This window comes from Microtus pennsylvanicus, chromosome 7 (assembly GCF_037038515.1).
Source record: "Microtus pennsylvanicus isolate mMicPen1 chromosome 7, mMicPen1.hap1, whole genome shotgun sequence".
Classification (NCBI taxonomy): Eukaryota; Metazoa; Chordata; class Mammalia; order Rodentia; family Cricetidae; genus Microtus; species Microtus pennsylvanicus.
In genome coordinates this window covers 55,086,924-55,103,022 of record NC_134585.1, presented here as the reverse complement: position 1 = coordinate 55,103,022, position 16,099 = coordinate 55,086,924, and the positions used below count along the sequence as shown (strand labels likewise).

The 16,099-nt window shown below is 50.0% G+C and overlaps 1 protein-coding gene across 4 annotated transcripts in view; it reads right to left on the bottom strand.

The window, feature by feature from the left end:
• Positions 1 to 13,415, bottom strand: part of Ccnd3 (cyclin D3) — an 88,281-nt gene extending 74,866 nt beyond the window's left edge. For all 4 annotated transcript variants that reach the window (XM_075980884.1, XM_075980885.1, XM_075980886.1 and 1 more), the window contains exon 1: positions 13,231 to 13,415. The gene's annotated coding sequence lies outside the window, so the exon portion shown is untranslated. The remainder of the gene's footprint in view (positions 1 to 13,230) is intronic.
• Positions 13,416 to 16,099: the final 2,684 nt, after the last annotated feature.

Below are 16,099 nucleotides of genomic sequence, written 5' to 3'. Positions count from 1 at the left end.
GAGAGGACAGCAATCAAAGAAGCCTCCGTCCGCGCTGTGGGAACATGGTCCCGAGATCAAGACGAAGACCCAGGCTATCCCAGAGAAAACCAGCCATACAGATTCTTAGATGAAAACTGGGTTGTATGAGAAGACTAAGGTCATTTTAATAATGGTATTTGGAGGGGGGCTGGGTTTTTTATTTATTTAATGTAGGGTTTTAAGTGTCCCAAGCTGGTCTTCAACTCACTAAATAGCCAAGGATGACCTTGAACTCATGATCCCTCTGTCTCCACAGCCCAAGTACTGGGTTTAAAGGAGTAGACCATCATGTCTAGCTTTTATAGTGGAGTTTTTTTTTTTGGAGGGGGAGGGGAGATGGGGGATTAAGATTTGTTACTTAATGTGTATGTATGTATACGTGTGGAAGGCCAGAAGAGGGCATCAGATCCCCTGGGGGCTTATAGGCTATTGTGAGCCACCCGACTTGGGTGCTGGGCTTTGTCCTATAGAACAAGTGCTCTTAATCACTGAGTCATCTCTGCAGCCCCATACTAGTGGCTTTGCTGTTTGGTTTCCCCCTGACTTTGAACCCAGTACTGAATACATCATAACACTAGTGTACATGAAGAACAGATAAATGAAGGCTTTCAAAGCCTCTATGTATTTTAGATGTTTCTGTTATCAGGTGGCTGAGCCCTATGCTGATGTAGCCTGTCCTCTGGCTGGGGCATGTGTCATTTGTCGTAGGCAGGCCTGCTGCCTGTCTCTAGGTGAACCATGGGAGACCTCAAACCTTCCTCAAGGGCCAAGTCACCAGTTTAGCCCTAGGACCAAGCATAACCATGAGTTATGCCCTCAGCTACTGCCCCAGTGCCACACCCCAGTGCCGTGATGGGAAAGAACAAGGAAAAAGAAAATGAACGTTGGAGGGGGCGTCAGAAGAAAATGTTTGTACCTTCATTTCGGTTGGGTGGCTGTGGTCAGGCTGATTCATCCAGGGCTCCACAGATAGGTCAGAGTCCCAGCCCCACCTAGCAAAACTCACATCCACCACTAACCCCAGATCCTGCTTCCTGGGTCCTCTGTGACACCTAATCTGCCTGCTGGGGCAAGGTTCTGGCTAGGAGAACTAAGGGATCCAGGATGTCAGGATGCCTTGGCATGTTTGGGGTGGGGGTTGGGGACAGCACACTCATGACACCACCTACTTCCAAGACACATGTGTGTGTGTGTGTGTGTCACTCACAACCAGTCCAAGGGTCCCAACCCTCTGCTTTGCTAGTCCAAAGACTAAGACACTGTCATGATAGAGAATTTGGCGTCACCTCACAGTCCCCTGACGGGTGGGTGCACACACATGTCAACCAAGTTGGCCTTGAATTTATAGAGAGCCACAGGGCTCTGCCTCTCCAGTGTTGGGATAAACACTGTGTGCCACTAAGGTCTCTGCCATCAGGTTCTCGACACTGGCCTTGGGCTAAGTCATTTGGCCCCTGCACTTCTATTTCTTCATATGTGAAACAAGAAAGCCTCAGAGCACCCACTTGTTACATGTGCATGTACGTGTACACACGCGGAGGCCACAGGACAATCCTGGGTGTCGCCTCTCTTGAGGCAGGTCCCTCAGTGGCCTGAAGTTTACCAGCTGGGCTAAACTGGCTAGCCAGGGAGCCCCCAGGGTTTTGTCTCTGGCTAGCCAGGGAGCCCCAGGATTTTGTCCCTGGCCCGTCAGGGAGCCCCAGAGTTTCATCTCTGTTTCCCCAAAACTTGATGCCATGTAAGGCACTTTGACATGTGCTGTGAGGAACAAACTTGTCAACCAAACACATTACTGACTGAGCAATCTTCCAGCCTTTTGTTCTGTTTTTCTTTATTGAGAGGGGCATATGTATCCCAGGCTGGCTGCAAGTTCAGGGATGGCCTTGGACATCTCATCCTCCTGTTTCTATTTCCCAAGTGCTGGGGTCACAGCCACGTATGTGCCCACATCCAGTTTTGTGTGGTCCTGGAGACCGAGCCCAGGGGTATCTTATGCCAGGTCTCTACCAACTGCACTACATCTTCCAGCTCTGCGCAGCACCCGTGTGAAGAATAAGTAAGAATTGAGTTAATAAATAAACGTGTTGATTACAAATTTATTTACTAATATCCCGAGTTCAATTCCTTGAACCCACGTGATAGAACCAGAAAACCACCTTGTGCAGGTTACCCTCTGACCTCTGAGCACATGCCCCCACACAAACACCTCAACAACACACGAAATATATGTGCGTTTGTTTTTTGTTTGTTAAGAAAAGAAAGAAAATCCACACAGTATATGCTCAAGAGAAACACCCGAAACGGCGCTCAGCGGCTTTGTCTGGGGAAACTTTCTGAGCCTGCCCAGAGGCACCACGGGCCAAGTTTAGTGGTTATATCAGGTCTGGGCCTACCCCTCAAAGAGACTATCTCTTTAGAGATGCAGAAATCTGAGAAGAAAATTCAGCTGGGCTTGCACACAGAAGCTAAGTCAATCAAAGAAAAGATGGGTGCTGCTCCTAGGACCAGCAGGTACCAGCTGACTGGAGGAAGGGAGGTTTTAGAGAATGTTCTACACCTTTGTTCTTACTCTGTCACCTAGTCTATTGGAGGGCCCGTGACCCCTGACCCCAAGAGCCTTTCCGTTGTGGTTCCTGGGTCTGTAGAGGGTGTGTCTTAGGAAGAGGGCAGAGCTGAGAGGAAAGGGGAGCCTTGAACTTCTAAGCCAGCCGCTGGGAGCAAACAGCTCCCTTCCCAACACCAACACCCCCAAGCCAATTTAGTACTGTTCACTGCGGTCTTATTCAAAGTGGACTCAAGCACCAAGCCCAGCAAGCCCCACAAACCAGAGCTCAGGAGAGAGTCTGTGACAGCAGACAGAACCCTCCAGGGCACAGGCGGATGGACCCACAGGTGCCTTCTCCTCCCCTGGCGGGGCCTCCCTCCTCCAGCTGGAGCTGAAGTGGATGCTCAAGGCCTGCATCTGTCTGAGGCCCCAGCCTGACTTCCTTTCCCAGAACTCCGGGAGCCCAGGGGAGGGGCAGGGAGGAGCAGCCTGGAAAGAGGCGAGCAGAGAACTGGAGGGAGGGTGAGTTGGAGCAGAAAACGCTGAGGCCAGAATTGGGAGTTTCTGGGATTGCCCCAACTTCAAGGACTCTGTCCAACCTTCTCCCCACAGGCCAGAACTTGCAGGTCTATTTTTATTCTAAAAAAAGGGGGGGCTGTGGGGTTGGGGCTAGATGGTAGAGCACTTGCTTAGCCAACACACCAAGCCCTGAGATGGATCTGCAGCATCACGTAAACCAGGTGGTGGTGCGTGCGTGCCTGTAAGCTCAGCACTTGGGAGGTGGAGGAGTCAGAACTCAAGGTCATCCCTGGCTACAGAGTAAGCTTGAGGCTAGCTTGGGCTACATGAAACCGTGCCTTTAAAATATATGGAGCGCAGTAGCACACACTTCTAATCCCAGCACCAAAGAGTCAGTGGCCGGCTCTGTGAGTTCAAGACCAGCCTAGACTACAAAGTGAGGTTCAGGCCCGGCTGTGGTGGCTCACGCCTTTAATCCCAGCATTTGGGAGGCAGAGACAGGTGGATCTCTGTGTGTTCGAGGCCAACCTGGTCTACAAGAGATAGTTCCAGGTCAGCAAAATCCTGTCTCGAAAAATCAAAACAAACAAACAAACAAAAAAAAACAAAAAAGAAGAAGAAGAAAGAAGAAAGAAAGAAAAAAGTGAGTTTCAGGTCAGCCAGAGCTACATAGTAAGGCCTTGTCTAAAAATAAAGAAAGGAGAGAGTGTGTGTGTGTGTGTGTGTGACAGAGAGAGACAGAGAGAGAGACAGAGAGACAGAGTGGGGGGATAGAGGGAGGGAAGGAGGGAGCTATAGGCAGGATGATGAGAAAAGAAACCAGACGACTGCTTTGGGACAAGTCTCATGCCCACCCCTACTGGAAAACGCTGCTCGCTCTCGCTACGAAGACAGCAACCCTCATGCATGAGCAGCTAAGCTGGGCTGTGCATTTTCTCTCAAATCCAATGCAGGTTAGCTAGGCTGTGCCCGATTCATCATCTGTAAAGGCATAAGAAATGCCTGTCTTGCTGGCTCTGGGGCTCAGTGACATAGTACTTGCCTAGCATGCGCAAAGGCCTGGGTTCGAGCTTCGGCATGCCCCGCCCCCTCGCTGGACTGCAAGGACACAGATGCTGTTTAGCATATAGTAAGTATTTAGCTAGTATTATTAGCTACTGTGAGGGAGGGACAACAGGCGAAGAAATAGGCAGGAAGGAGCCCAGCACACAGAGCTGGGCAGCTTGTCCACGCGGGACCGCTCTCGCCACTCCACCAGACAGTGAAATGTATGGGGAACTGCCTTTGCAACTGAACAGCCCAGTTAGCCTTCCTGCCGAGCTGCGCCATGGGAGCCTAAGGTCTCTGTGCGGAGGCTACTTCGCAGCTAAGATGGCTTTCCGGTCCCCTTGTCTCTTGAGGGATGAGGTTAGGAAAGAATGGATTACTAAGAGCTTGGTAATACTAGCAAGATTCGTTCAGGGGCAGTCCTCGGGTGCCTGTGGCATCTCCGCTCATCCTGGGCTCTGTCAGCTGAGTCCCTAGAACCCATTGGCTGTATTGTTTTCTTTGTTCTCTCTCTGTCTCTGGCTTTTCTGAAACAAGCTCTCACTATGTATGCCTGGCAGGCCTGAGTTTGCAGGCTGACTTCAAACTCACTGCGATCAGCCTGCCTCTGCCTCCCCAGTGCTGGGATTAAAGGCCTGCACCGCCACACCTGGGCTCTTTATGGCCTTCTTAAAGGTCTGACCGGCAGCAATCAGATCGGGCCCAGGATGGGAGGAACCAACATCTTCCTTCTGCCCCACCTTCTGAGAGCCTGGCTCAGTCTAATCTCGGGAGACACTGTTGGGGAATTTTACCCAGCGTGGGAGCTAGTCAGGCTGCAGAAGGCTAATAGTTTCAGAGAGGTGTGGCTTCCGAGGTCCCTTTACAGGCACCAATATAAGTGTCACACCCTTTGAAGGGTAGGAACGGCTATTCCAGCATAGCTTCCCTGACACGCTGGCGCTGGTGCAATTTGGGTCCCTCTGTGGCAAGGACACAGGAAGGTCGGGGTGGGTGGGGGCGGGATGTGGGGAGGCCCCTGCCTGGGGAAAGGAGCACATTCTCTCAGGCTTGCACACTTGGGCCAGAGCTGTTAAGAACACATTTTATGGAGATTCTGCCAGGTCCGGTCGGAACAGCTCTCTGTGTAAACAGCTGGGAATGGGGGGGGGGGGGACAGAAGTCCCAGGAAACCAGCTGGCGCCTGAAGGACCAGGTGGGGTTCTTCACCCAATAGAGGCCCCTGGAGCGACACTCTGGGCAACAGCTCCATCTGGTGGACGGAGTGTGAAAACCATGGGCCCGGGCCGGCGGCGGGCCGAGCGATGACGCAAGGGGGCCCCGGTGAGCAACCCAGTTTCCCGGCGGAAAGAGATGGACTCTGCGCCTTGACACTCTGGCAGAGGCTCTCCGTGCATGCGCTCTAGATCCCGGAGGCTGAGACTCACGTCATCAAGCCGGGGTCGATTATTTGTTAGAAAGTCTTCTCATTTTTTGCCAAGTGGGCGTGGCGCTTTCCACGACTGTGATTCCAGTTCTCGGAAAGTAAAAGACACGGGATTGCTACAAATTCGAGGACAGCCAGGTCTACTTAGGATAGTAGCAGGGCTATCTGGTGAGAATCAAGTAATAATAATAATAATAAGTCAAAAAGATTAAAAAGCAGAATAAAACAAAATCCAACCACTCAAGAAAATAGTTATGGGGCTGGAGAGATTAAAAGAGGTTAAAAGTTTGTACTGCTCAAGGCTGGAGAGATGGCTCAGAGGTTAAGAACACTGCCTGCTCTTCCCGAGGTCCTTCCTGAGTTTCCAGCAACCACATGGTGGGTCACAATCATCTGTAATGAGATCTGGTGCCCTCTCCTGGCCTGTGGGTCTACGTACAGCATGGCAAAATACTATACACATAATAAAATAATTCTCTAAATAAAAAAGGTTGGTGCCGCTCTTGCAGATGACCCAAGCTCAGTTCCCAGCACCCACATTATGTTATGTGGCTCACAACCTGCAGGCACCTGCATGTATGTGCACAGATACACACACTAATACATCATCTAAAATAAAATAAACACTTTTGGAGGGTTTTCCAGACAGGATTTCTCTGGGCAGCTCTGACTGTCCTGGAATTTGCTCTGTAGACCAGGCTGGCCTCAGAACTCACAGAGATCTGCCTGCCTCTGCCCCCCCGAATGCTGGTATTAAAGGCGTGTGCCACCACCACCTGGCAAAATAAACCCTTTTTAAATTTCAATGCTTCCCAGAACTACCTTAAACACTTCACATATCTCTGTCACTTTTTCACAATGGCTTGATTGTTTGATTGACTTACTGATTAGAGACAAGGTCTTACTCCATAGCCTAGGCCTCCTCCAACTTCCAATGATCCTTCTGCCTCAGCTTCCTGAATGCTGGGACCATAGGCATCACCACCTCATCAAACACCATTGTATTTTATCCTTTTTACCAACTTGGCTTTCCTTTTCTTTTAATTAAAAAATTATTTATGTGTTTGTCAGATGTATGCAGGTGCCCACAGAGGTCCAGAGAGGGTATCAAATCCCCGGTAGCTGTAGTAACGGACAGTTGTGCAGTGCCCAAAGGATGCTAGGACCCAGACCTGCATCCTCAAGGATGCTGGGACACAGACCTACATCCTCTGGAAGAACAGCCAGTGGACCATTAACTCAACCAGTGAGCCACTGTCCAGCTCCAGTGACCTTTTTCAAAAAATTTACTTGCAAAGAATTTGTTCCTATTCTATATTCTACCCAGGCCCCTCCCCTCTCTACACCATCACACTGCGTCATCGTTTTATACGTGTGAGTATTAACTTTTATGTGGGTAAGTATTTTGTCTCTGGTGCCCAGGAGGGTCAGAATGAGGCATGACACAGACTTCTTCCTGGTCGGCAGACAGATGGAAAGGGCTCTGGCAAGGTAATGCTGGCGTGAACTCCCAAAGTGAACAGCTTCTTCTCACCCTCTTTGAGACAACAGCTCAGCAGCTTAAAACAAAGGCACTGTAGGTGTCTCCCTCCCACCAGTAGACTCCCTGCTGATGGACTGGATACAGTACACGACAGTCGTGGACCAACCAACCACCCTGGCGCTCTTCAAACTAAACAACGTACATTAGGGGAGAAAAACTCTTCAGAGATTTCAAAAGCCTCCAGTCCCTGAGAAGAGATGAGTTTCTAGTTCTAAATACCCCTTGTGCAATGCAGAGGGTCTTTTTCTCTATGTCTCCTGCATCTCTATGTCTCCTGCATCTCTATGTCTCCTGCATCTCTATGTCTCCTGCATCTCTATGTCTCCTGCATCTCTATGTCTCCTGCATCTCTATGTCTCCTGCATCTCTATGTCTCCTGCATCTCTATGTCTCCTGCATCTCTATGTCTCCTGCATCTCTATGTCTCCTGCATCTCTATGTCTCCTGCATCTCTATGTCTTCTCGTTCCCAAGAAACACCCTTCCTTCTTCTACTGTTGACCACTACGCTCTGCTTGCAGTGCTTGAGATTTCTCTGGTGCTACCTGGGGTCCTCCTGCTTTTTAATTCTCTAATTACCAGAGAAAATGAACCCGATCAAGATTCATAGACTTCAGTAAAAGGAGCTGCAGTCACAGAGGTCAGCTATGAGTTGCCATGTAAGCGCTGGGAATTGAACCTGGGTCTTCTAGAAGAATAGCCTGTGTATTTCTGTTGTTTCAAGGATGGGGTCTCTACGTAGCCCTGAAACTATACAAACATGCAGAGATCACCTGCTTCTGCTGGGATTAAAGAAGGGCACAACACCATACCCTGTGTGAGTGCCCAGGGGATGCTGGGAATTGAACCCTGAACCCTAGTCCTCTGGAAAAGCTTTTTTTTTCCTTTTTTTTTTTTTTTTGAGACAGAATTTCTCTGTGAAACAGCTTGGCTGTTTGGGAACTCACTTTGTAGACCAGACCAGGCTGGCCTTGAACTCACAAAGATCTTCCAACCTTTGCCTCAAGAGTGCTGGGATTAAAGGAGTGCACCACCACAACCAGTGCTCTTAACCATCAAGCCATCTCTTCAGTCCCAGCAGCATTATTTAAAAGCAAAAAGAGGGCTGGAGAGATGGGTCAGCGGTTAAGAGCACTGACTGTTCTTCCAGAGGACCCAGGTTCAATTCCCTGCATCCACATGGCAGTTCACATAACTCCAGTTCCAGGGAATCTGATACCCTCACACTAATGTAGATAAAATAAATTTAAATAAATTATTAAAAAATAAGAAAACAAAAAAATATTCACCTAAAACATAAATTAAAAAATAAAAAATAAAATCAAAAAGATAAGCCGGGTATTGGTGGCGTGTGCTTTTAATTCCAGCACTCAGGAGGCAGAAGCAGACAATCTCTACAAGTTTGAGACCAGCCTGGTCTACAGAGGGAGCTCCAGGATAGCCAAGGCTACACAGAGAAACCCAATCTTGAAAACCAACAAAACTTTAGATCACAACTTCTGTCACTGAAAAGTAAAAAGCAGATACTCTAAACTGAGCTAGATCCACCTTCAGCCCTGGACTCTGCCACTTTCTAGCTGTGTGGCTTTGTCAAGTTCTTAAGCCTTTCTAAACTGTTTTTCTCATTGATAACCCGGAGGCAGAGTATGCACTACCTCAAATTACAGTGAGTATCAAATAGGAGAAATGCTTAGGCGCCCCTGGGAACACTCTGAACCCCCTACGTGGCTGTTGGAACCATTTTCCTCAAAGTTAGAAGGTTCTAGGGGCACTTTGGGAAAAAGGCGATGGGCTGAGACCAGAGACTGCTGAACAGAAACACAGACTCCAATCTCACCGCAGAAAGGGTGCCCTGGGCCAGCAGTGGGACCCGGATGGGAATTGACAGCTTTGAAACTCGGAGGATTTAAAATTTAAAAGTCTGAGATAAACATACCTACTGCACTGCAGGGAAAGGGAAACTTGGCAGCGGTCCCAGAACTTTCCCCACCCACAAGCCGCCCTAACTTCCTCTTGTGGTTTCTCAAGGGTACAGCCTGTTCTTTGTGGACAAGTGAGGGCAGAGGGTGGGAGAGCCGCGGCAGTGGAGGGGACGGGGGAGGGTGGGGTGGAGTGGGGGTGTGTATGGGGAGGGAGGGGGTGTGCTCAGGGTTCCACTGCACCCCACACTCGGAGCAGAGAGGAAGGGGGGCAGAGCAGCCTCTGTTTGCATTATTAATAACCTCCTCCTCAAACCCCAACATCGACACCCATCTCAACAGACACCCCTTTTTGGGATCAGTGCTTAGCTATTTTTTAAAGCAGTTTTATTTATTTTATGTGCATGGATGTTTTCCCTGCATGTATGTCTGTGTACCATGTGTATGTGTAGTCGAAACCAAGGAAGGGCTTCAGATCCCCTGGAACTGGAGTTATAGACACCGTGAGAAACCACATGTGTATTGAAGACTGAACACAAGCCCTCTAGAAGAGCAGCCAGTGTTAACTCCTGAGCCATCTCTCCAGCCCCATAAGTTGGTGTTTTTGTTTTTCCGAGGCAGGGTTTCTCTGTGTAACAGCCTTAGCTATCCTGGAACTAGCTCTGTAGACCAGGCTGGACTCAAACTCACAGAGATCCGCACCTCTTCCTCCCAAGGGCTGGGATTAAAGATGCGGGCCACCACTGCCCAGCCAAGTTGGTGTTTTTAAGACAGGGTCTCACTATGTAGCCCCAGCCCTTCCCCAAATTCACAGACACTGGCCTGTCCCGAGTGCTGGGCATCCCCAAATCTGTGCAGGAGGTTCCCTAGAGGAGCCGAATGTTTCAGAGAGGAGGCAGAGAAAATAGCGAGAATTCAGGGAGGCTTCCCTGTGGAGGGACTCATGTCACAGGCCTTCTGCCAGCCTGCGGGAAGTGGGCAGACACACAGGCACTGCCTCTCATGAAGTGACATGGGGTTCAGGGGACAGCGTTTCAGCGTCTCCCCCTTCTCTGCCATCCTCTTACTCAGATACCAAGTCTGAACGCTCTTCCTGGGTTTTAGAATGTGGGGGTTCTAGGCTGGAACATGCACACGACAAAGCAGGCGTGGCAGCACATGCCTGTAATGCTGGCACCCTTCAGAGGCGAAGCCGGAGAGCTCAGAAGCCCACGGTGACACTCAGTTACATCCAGGCCAATTGGGGTTATGAAACCCGTCTCAAAAGACAGATAGGACTGAGGAGATGGCTCGCGGGGAACGTAGTTGCTGCACCCACTTGAGGACTGAGTTCAGATCCCAAGCAGTTACGCAAAAGCTGCAAACCTCTGTAAAACATGTGCAGTGAGGTGGAACAGGGAGGGAGACAAGCAGATTCCAGGGCTGGCTAGCTAACGGCCAGCTCCAGGTTCAGTGAGAAACTCTGCCTCAAAAAGTAAGTTGAGGGCTGGAGAGATGACTCAGTGGCAAAGACCATGGACTGGTCTTCTGGAGGACCCAGATTTGATTTCCAGTACCCACATGATAGCTCACAGAAGTCAACTCCAGTTCTAGGGGATACAGCACCCTCTTCTGGCTTCTGTGAGCACCAGGCACACATGTGATCCACAGACAAGAATGCAGACAACACAGTAATACACGTAAAATAAGAAAGTTTTGTGTGTGTGTTTGAGACAGGGTCTCTTCATGTAGCACTGGCTGGCTTAGAATTTGCTATGTGGACCTGGCTGGCATCCAGCTCATAAAGATCTGCCTGCACTTCCCTCCCTAGAGCTGGGACAAAACGTGTGTGACATCACACCTTGCACACACCCACATCCACACAAGAAAGGATACTGCCTCTGTGCTGTGCTGCCCCCAGAATCCTGAGCAGACCTCCAGGGGACTCTCTGTGAACAGTGCTAGTGTCTGTGTAAACCCAGACTCCCTTTAGCTAGCACACGCTCAGCTGCATGCTAAGCGGGCCAAGAGCAGGGACTCTGACCTGGATGTGGTGATGGGTATCTCTCATCCTAGCCCTTGGGAAATCAGGTCAAGATTGGGAGTTGGAGGACAGCCTGGACTAACAGCAAGTCCCTGTCTCAGAGGAAAGAACACATCTCCCAAGTCAAGTGAGTTGGATTTAAGGACCCTTTCTGATATCCCATCTCTCTCTCTCCTCCTCCTCCTCCTCTTCCTCCTCCTCCTCCTCCTCCTCCTCCTCCTCCTCCTCCTCCTCCTCCTCCTCTTCCTCCTCCTCCTCCTCCTCTTCCTCCTCCTCCTCCTCCTCCTCTTCCTCCTCCTCCTCCTCCTCCTCTTCCTCCTCCTCCTCTTCTCTTCTCCTCTCCTCTTCTCTTTGTTGTTTTTGGAGACAGGGTTTCTTTGTGTAGCCCTGGCTGTTCTGGAATTCACTCAGTAGACCAGACTGGCCTTGAACTCACAGAGTTCTGTCTGTCCCTGCCTCTGAAGTGCTGGAATTATAAGTGTGCACCACCACCATCCAGCTTGACATCTATTTCTTTACTTTCTAAAAAGGATTTATTTATTTCGTTTATGTGTATGAGCACTTGCCTACATGTATGTATATGTACTGTGGTCATACCTGGTGCCTGCAGAAACCAGGAGAGGGTATCAGAATCCCTGGAAATGGGTAGTTGTGAGTTACTGTGTGGGTGTTAGGAAGCAAACCTGGGTCCTCTTCTTGAGCAGTAAGTGCTGTTCACGGTTGAGTCATCTCTCCAGCTCCCTGACATTCATTTCTTGCTCCCTCTTTAAGGAGCTCTCTTTACCTCCTGTGTTCAAGCTTCCTCCTCTATAAAATGGAGCTAATACTAGTTGATGATTGAATACAGCTATCAGAGGTATTAAATGAGATGCTACATCCAAACAGCATAAACCCTTAAAGGTGCTATGTACCTCTGTGCTAGCATCCATAAAGAGAAACACACAAGAAAAAGGTTGGAACCATTAAGGCCATGCCCATGGGTTCAAGGGTTAAACATGGACTGGAGCCCTAATGGAATGATCAGAGATGCCTTCCATTTCCAGTCTCTGGCTAGAAACTCTGATTTTACTCCATGATGTCCCCAACATCGGCAGAGTGTGGCTACATGAGAAGATGCTAAATGACTGTGTAACCTGCTGTGCTAGGGCGCGCGGGAGAGAAGCCGAAGAACCACTCCCCCACCCAGGACCATTCCCACAGGACACTGTGGTGATGGACAAAGGACAGGGCTTGCTGGAGAAAACAGTCCCAGGGCCCAGAATGGGGAGTGGGTGTCCTATCACCCCCAGGGGCACCCTCCAGCTGCGCACAACTGGATTCAGGGGCTCCAGCTCTGCAGCTTGTCTTTCCCAGAACTGCTCCTGTTTATTCCCACTTCCTTATGCCTGGAAGTGAGTGAGAACAGGGCAGGCAGGAACTGTGTTCCAGTTACCAGTATATCCCAGTGCCCAGTAAACCATTCTGATTCAGTCTATCTCTGGAGAGTAAATACCTCCAAGACTTCCCACCAGATTCTCTCTGAGGTCAGCAATCATCCTCTGAAACCCAACCCAGATGTCCCCTTCCCAGCTTCCCAGGCATCTCTGTCATACCTGAGACCAACACCAGCAGTGGCTGAGACAGTCAGCCGCAAACAGAAACAGTGGGTGCACAGCCAGTGCCAATGAACACTGCCTCCCTGCAACAGCAGTACCCGTCTTCAGTTACTCTCTGGTCTACACTAGAAGACACATACGGCTGAGACCAGGTACACATCAGCCCCTCAGGAACCGTCTGTAAAGTTCTAGTTTTTGGACCCCTTTTTTGGCTCTGGCTGACTCAAACACATACTGGTTGGCCCCCCGACCTCTAAAGCTGATGTATGCTGCTAAACCCTCGGGCTTGCACATCATCCTGGACGGGTAGCTGTGAGGATGCACACACGTTTAGGAGGCTCAAGGCTTTGGGGACTTCTCCGGTGAAAAAAATCACACTCAGTGGGAAAGTGAACTAAGCTTTTGGGGCCAAAACCGAGGGGAGAGCGGCGCGATGACCGATTGAACCCACCTGTTAGAGTCCCCCGTCCTCTCACCACCCATCTGCTTTCTCCACCTCCGGGTCTCCAACCTGGACTCTAAGTAACATTCCAGTCAAAGCAGCCGATGCGAACGTCACGTTTATTCTGGCTTCTCCAGTTCCCCAAGCCTACCTCTTGGCAGATGAGTCCCCCGGAGCTCTGACGGTAGCCTCACGTTCTCTCCCGCGGCTGGACATCTGTTTTTGGGTAGTAGGAGTGATCACAGCCGCCAGCCACGGACAGGACAGGGGCGTGCACTCCGCAGCACCCAAACAGAGCGAGTGTCCATCCCACAGGCGCAACGTGTTTACAAAGTCTGCACCGCCTCGCAGATCACTAGCTAGAAGCTGGGCAGGAAGTGGGGACGAGGGGGCGGGCGAGACAAAGGAGCTGGGTGCTGCGCTCCGCTGGGGTTTGGTCCCTGACACCCCCAGAGCAGACAGGAGAGGCTTATCCAGCTCTAATCAGTACTCCACCGGAGGTCTACAGACCTGATCCTCAGCCCCAGGTAGTGGTGGTGGGAGGCGCGGTGCCACTTCGCCAGGTTCAAGCGTACACACTCCAGAGGATGCCTTCTGGGCATCTGCAATTCCTGGTGCACGTTACTCAGGAAGTAAGCAGCAGGTTTGAGTTCTTAACTCTTACCACACAGCCAGGCGCTGCAACACCTGTTACCTCACTCCACCCCCAGTTATCACGCAGGGAAACTGAGGCACAGTGAGGTTAGATAATGTGGCCAGAGTCAGTTGAGTCACCTGTGTGTGAGGACTGAAGCTCAGTGATTTCATCTGGCCAGGCTTCCCTCCCTGCACCCCCCTCGGCCCCCGCCAGAAGGGATGAGAAGAAGCAAGGTCTCTCCTGAGGAATTTCCAGTCCAGAGAGGCTGAAGTTGGTAAAACGGGACTCAACATACTGGAAGTGGGAGGGACAAGAGACAAGCTTCCTCGTTCACTTAGCAGTCGCAGGCTGAGGGCTAGAGATGACAGTGCCGGGAATCGCAAGGAGCTTGGTGATAAGACTAAAGCTTCAGCTGGCAGAGTAGTTGCCTAGCATGTAAGAAAACCCTGAGTTCCCCCAGCACTGCGTAAACTGAGTATGGTGGTGGATTCCGGTAACCCCAGCCCTCTGGAGAAGTTTATCGAGAAGGTAGGATAATCTGGGGAGGGTCTGTCTTCATCTCTGTTCTATAGCTGTGAAGAGATACCATGACCACCACAGCTTTATAGAAGAAAGCATTTAGTTGGGGGCTTGCTTATAGGTGTAGAGGGTTGGTCCACAGTCATCCCCACTGGTGGGGAGCACGGCAGCATAAATGAGGGTGAAAACACCACGCTATGTCTGATCTGCAGGCAAAGAGAAAGAGAAGGGGGGGAGCAATGGGGGAGGGGAGAGAGAGAAGCACTAGGCCAGGTGGGGGCTTTTGAAACCTCCAAGCCCACCCGCAGTTTGACACATCTTCCAACTAGACCACACCTCCTAATACTTCTCAAATAGTGCTGCTCCCTGGTGACTAAGCATTCAAATATATGAACCTATGTGGCCCATTCATATTCAAACCACCACAGTGTTCAAAGTCATCCTCAGCTATGTAGCAAGTCTGAGACCAGCCAGGCTACATACAACACCGGCTCACACAAAACAACTGGTATGAAGGCCCTCTCTGAGAGAGTGAGGTCACTGGGATTGGGCTGGCCCAACAAGCTAAAAAATCAGCCAAACTGAGAAAGCCCTGCTAATGCATTCAGCCTCTAGAACCTTTTCAGATGTGCCTTTAAGGACTGGAGAGATGTTGCGGCAGTTAAAAAAACACTGGATTCAATTCCTAGCACCTACCTGGCAGCTCACAACAGTCTGCAACTCCAGTTCTAGGCTACGCAAAGTCCTTTTTTGGCCTTCTCTGGCACCAGGCATGCAAGGGGTTCACAGAGATACATGCCGGCAAAATGGTCATACACATAAAACAAATGCATGCATTTTTAAGAAAAGCACTTAATTTTATTATTGTATTTGTGTGTGTGTGTATTTTTGCACAAGTGAATACCCTCAAATGCCAGAAGAGAATATCAGATCACCTTGGAGCTGAAGTCACAGGCAGTTGTGAGCCACTCAACATGGATGCTAAGACTTTGAACTCTGATTCTCTCCAACAATGGTGTATGTTCTTAACTATTGAGCTGGGAATTGAACCAAGGTCCTCTGGAAGAACAGTCAGTGCTCTTAGTGGCCGAGTCATCTCTCCAGCCCTCAAAAGTGCATTCTTAAGTGTGTTCTTAGTTGGATGGTGGTGGCGCACGCCTTTAATCCCAGCACTCAGGAGGCAGAGGCAGGAGGATCTCTGTGAGTTTGAGGCCAGCCTGGTCTAAAAGAGCTAGTTCCAGGGCAGGCTCCAAAGCTACAGAGACAATCCTGTCTTGAAAAACAACAAAAACAAGTGCATAATTAAACATGGCCGGGAGTGGAGGCTCAGGGAGGCAGAGGCAAGTGAATCTCTGTGGGTTCAAAACCAGCCTGGTCTACAGAGCTAGTGCCAGAACAGGCTCCAAAACTACACAGAAAACCCAATCTTTGGGGGAAAACAAAAACAAAAGTGTATTTTTTTTTTTGGTTTTTTTCGAGACAGGGTTTCTCTGTGGCTTTGGAGCCTGTCCTGGAACTAGCTCTCTAGACCAGGCTGGTCTCGAACTCACAGAGATCCGCCTGCCTCTGCCTCCCGAGTGCTGGGATTAAAGGCGTGCGCCACCATCGCCCGGCTTCAAAAGTGTATTTTTAATAAGAAATTATTTCATATCAACAGCTTTATTTTTACTATCTATCTACTTATTTTTCTGACAGGGAAGGTCTCTTTATGTAGTCCCAAACTGGCCTGGAACTCCCAATCCTCAGGCTCAGTCTCAAGGTGGTAGGATTATAGATGGCTGGCTTCTAGCCAAAAAAGGTTCCTTTTAACTCTGTGTAACCCACAGAGTGTTTTCCAGAGCCATTGCCATAGCGCCGAAAGGTT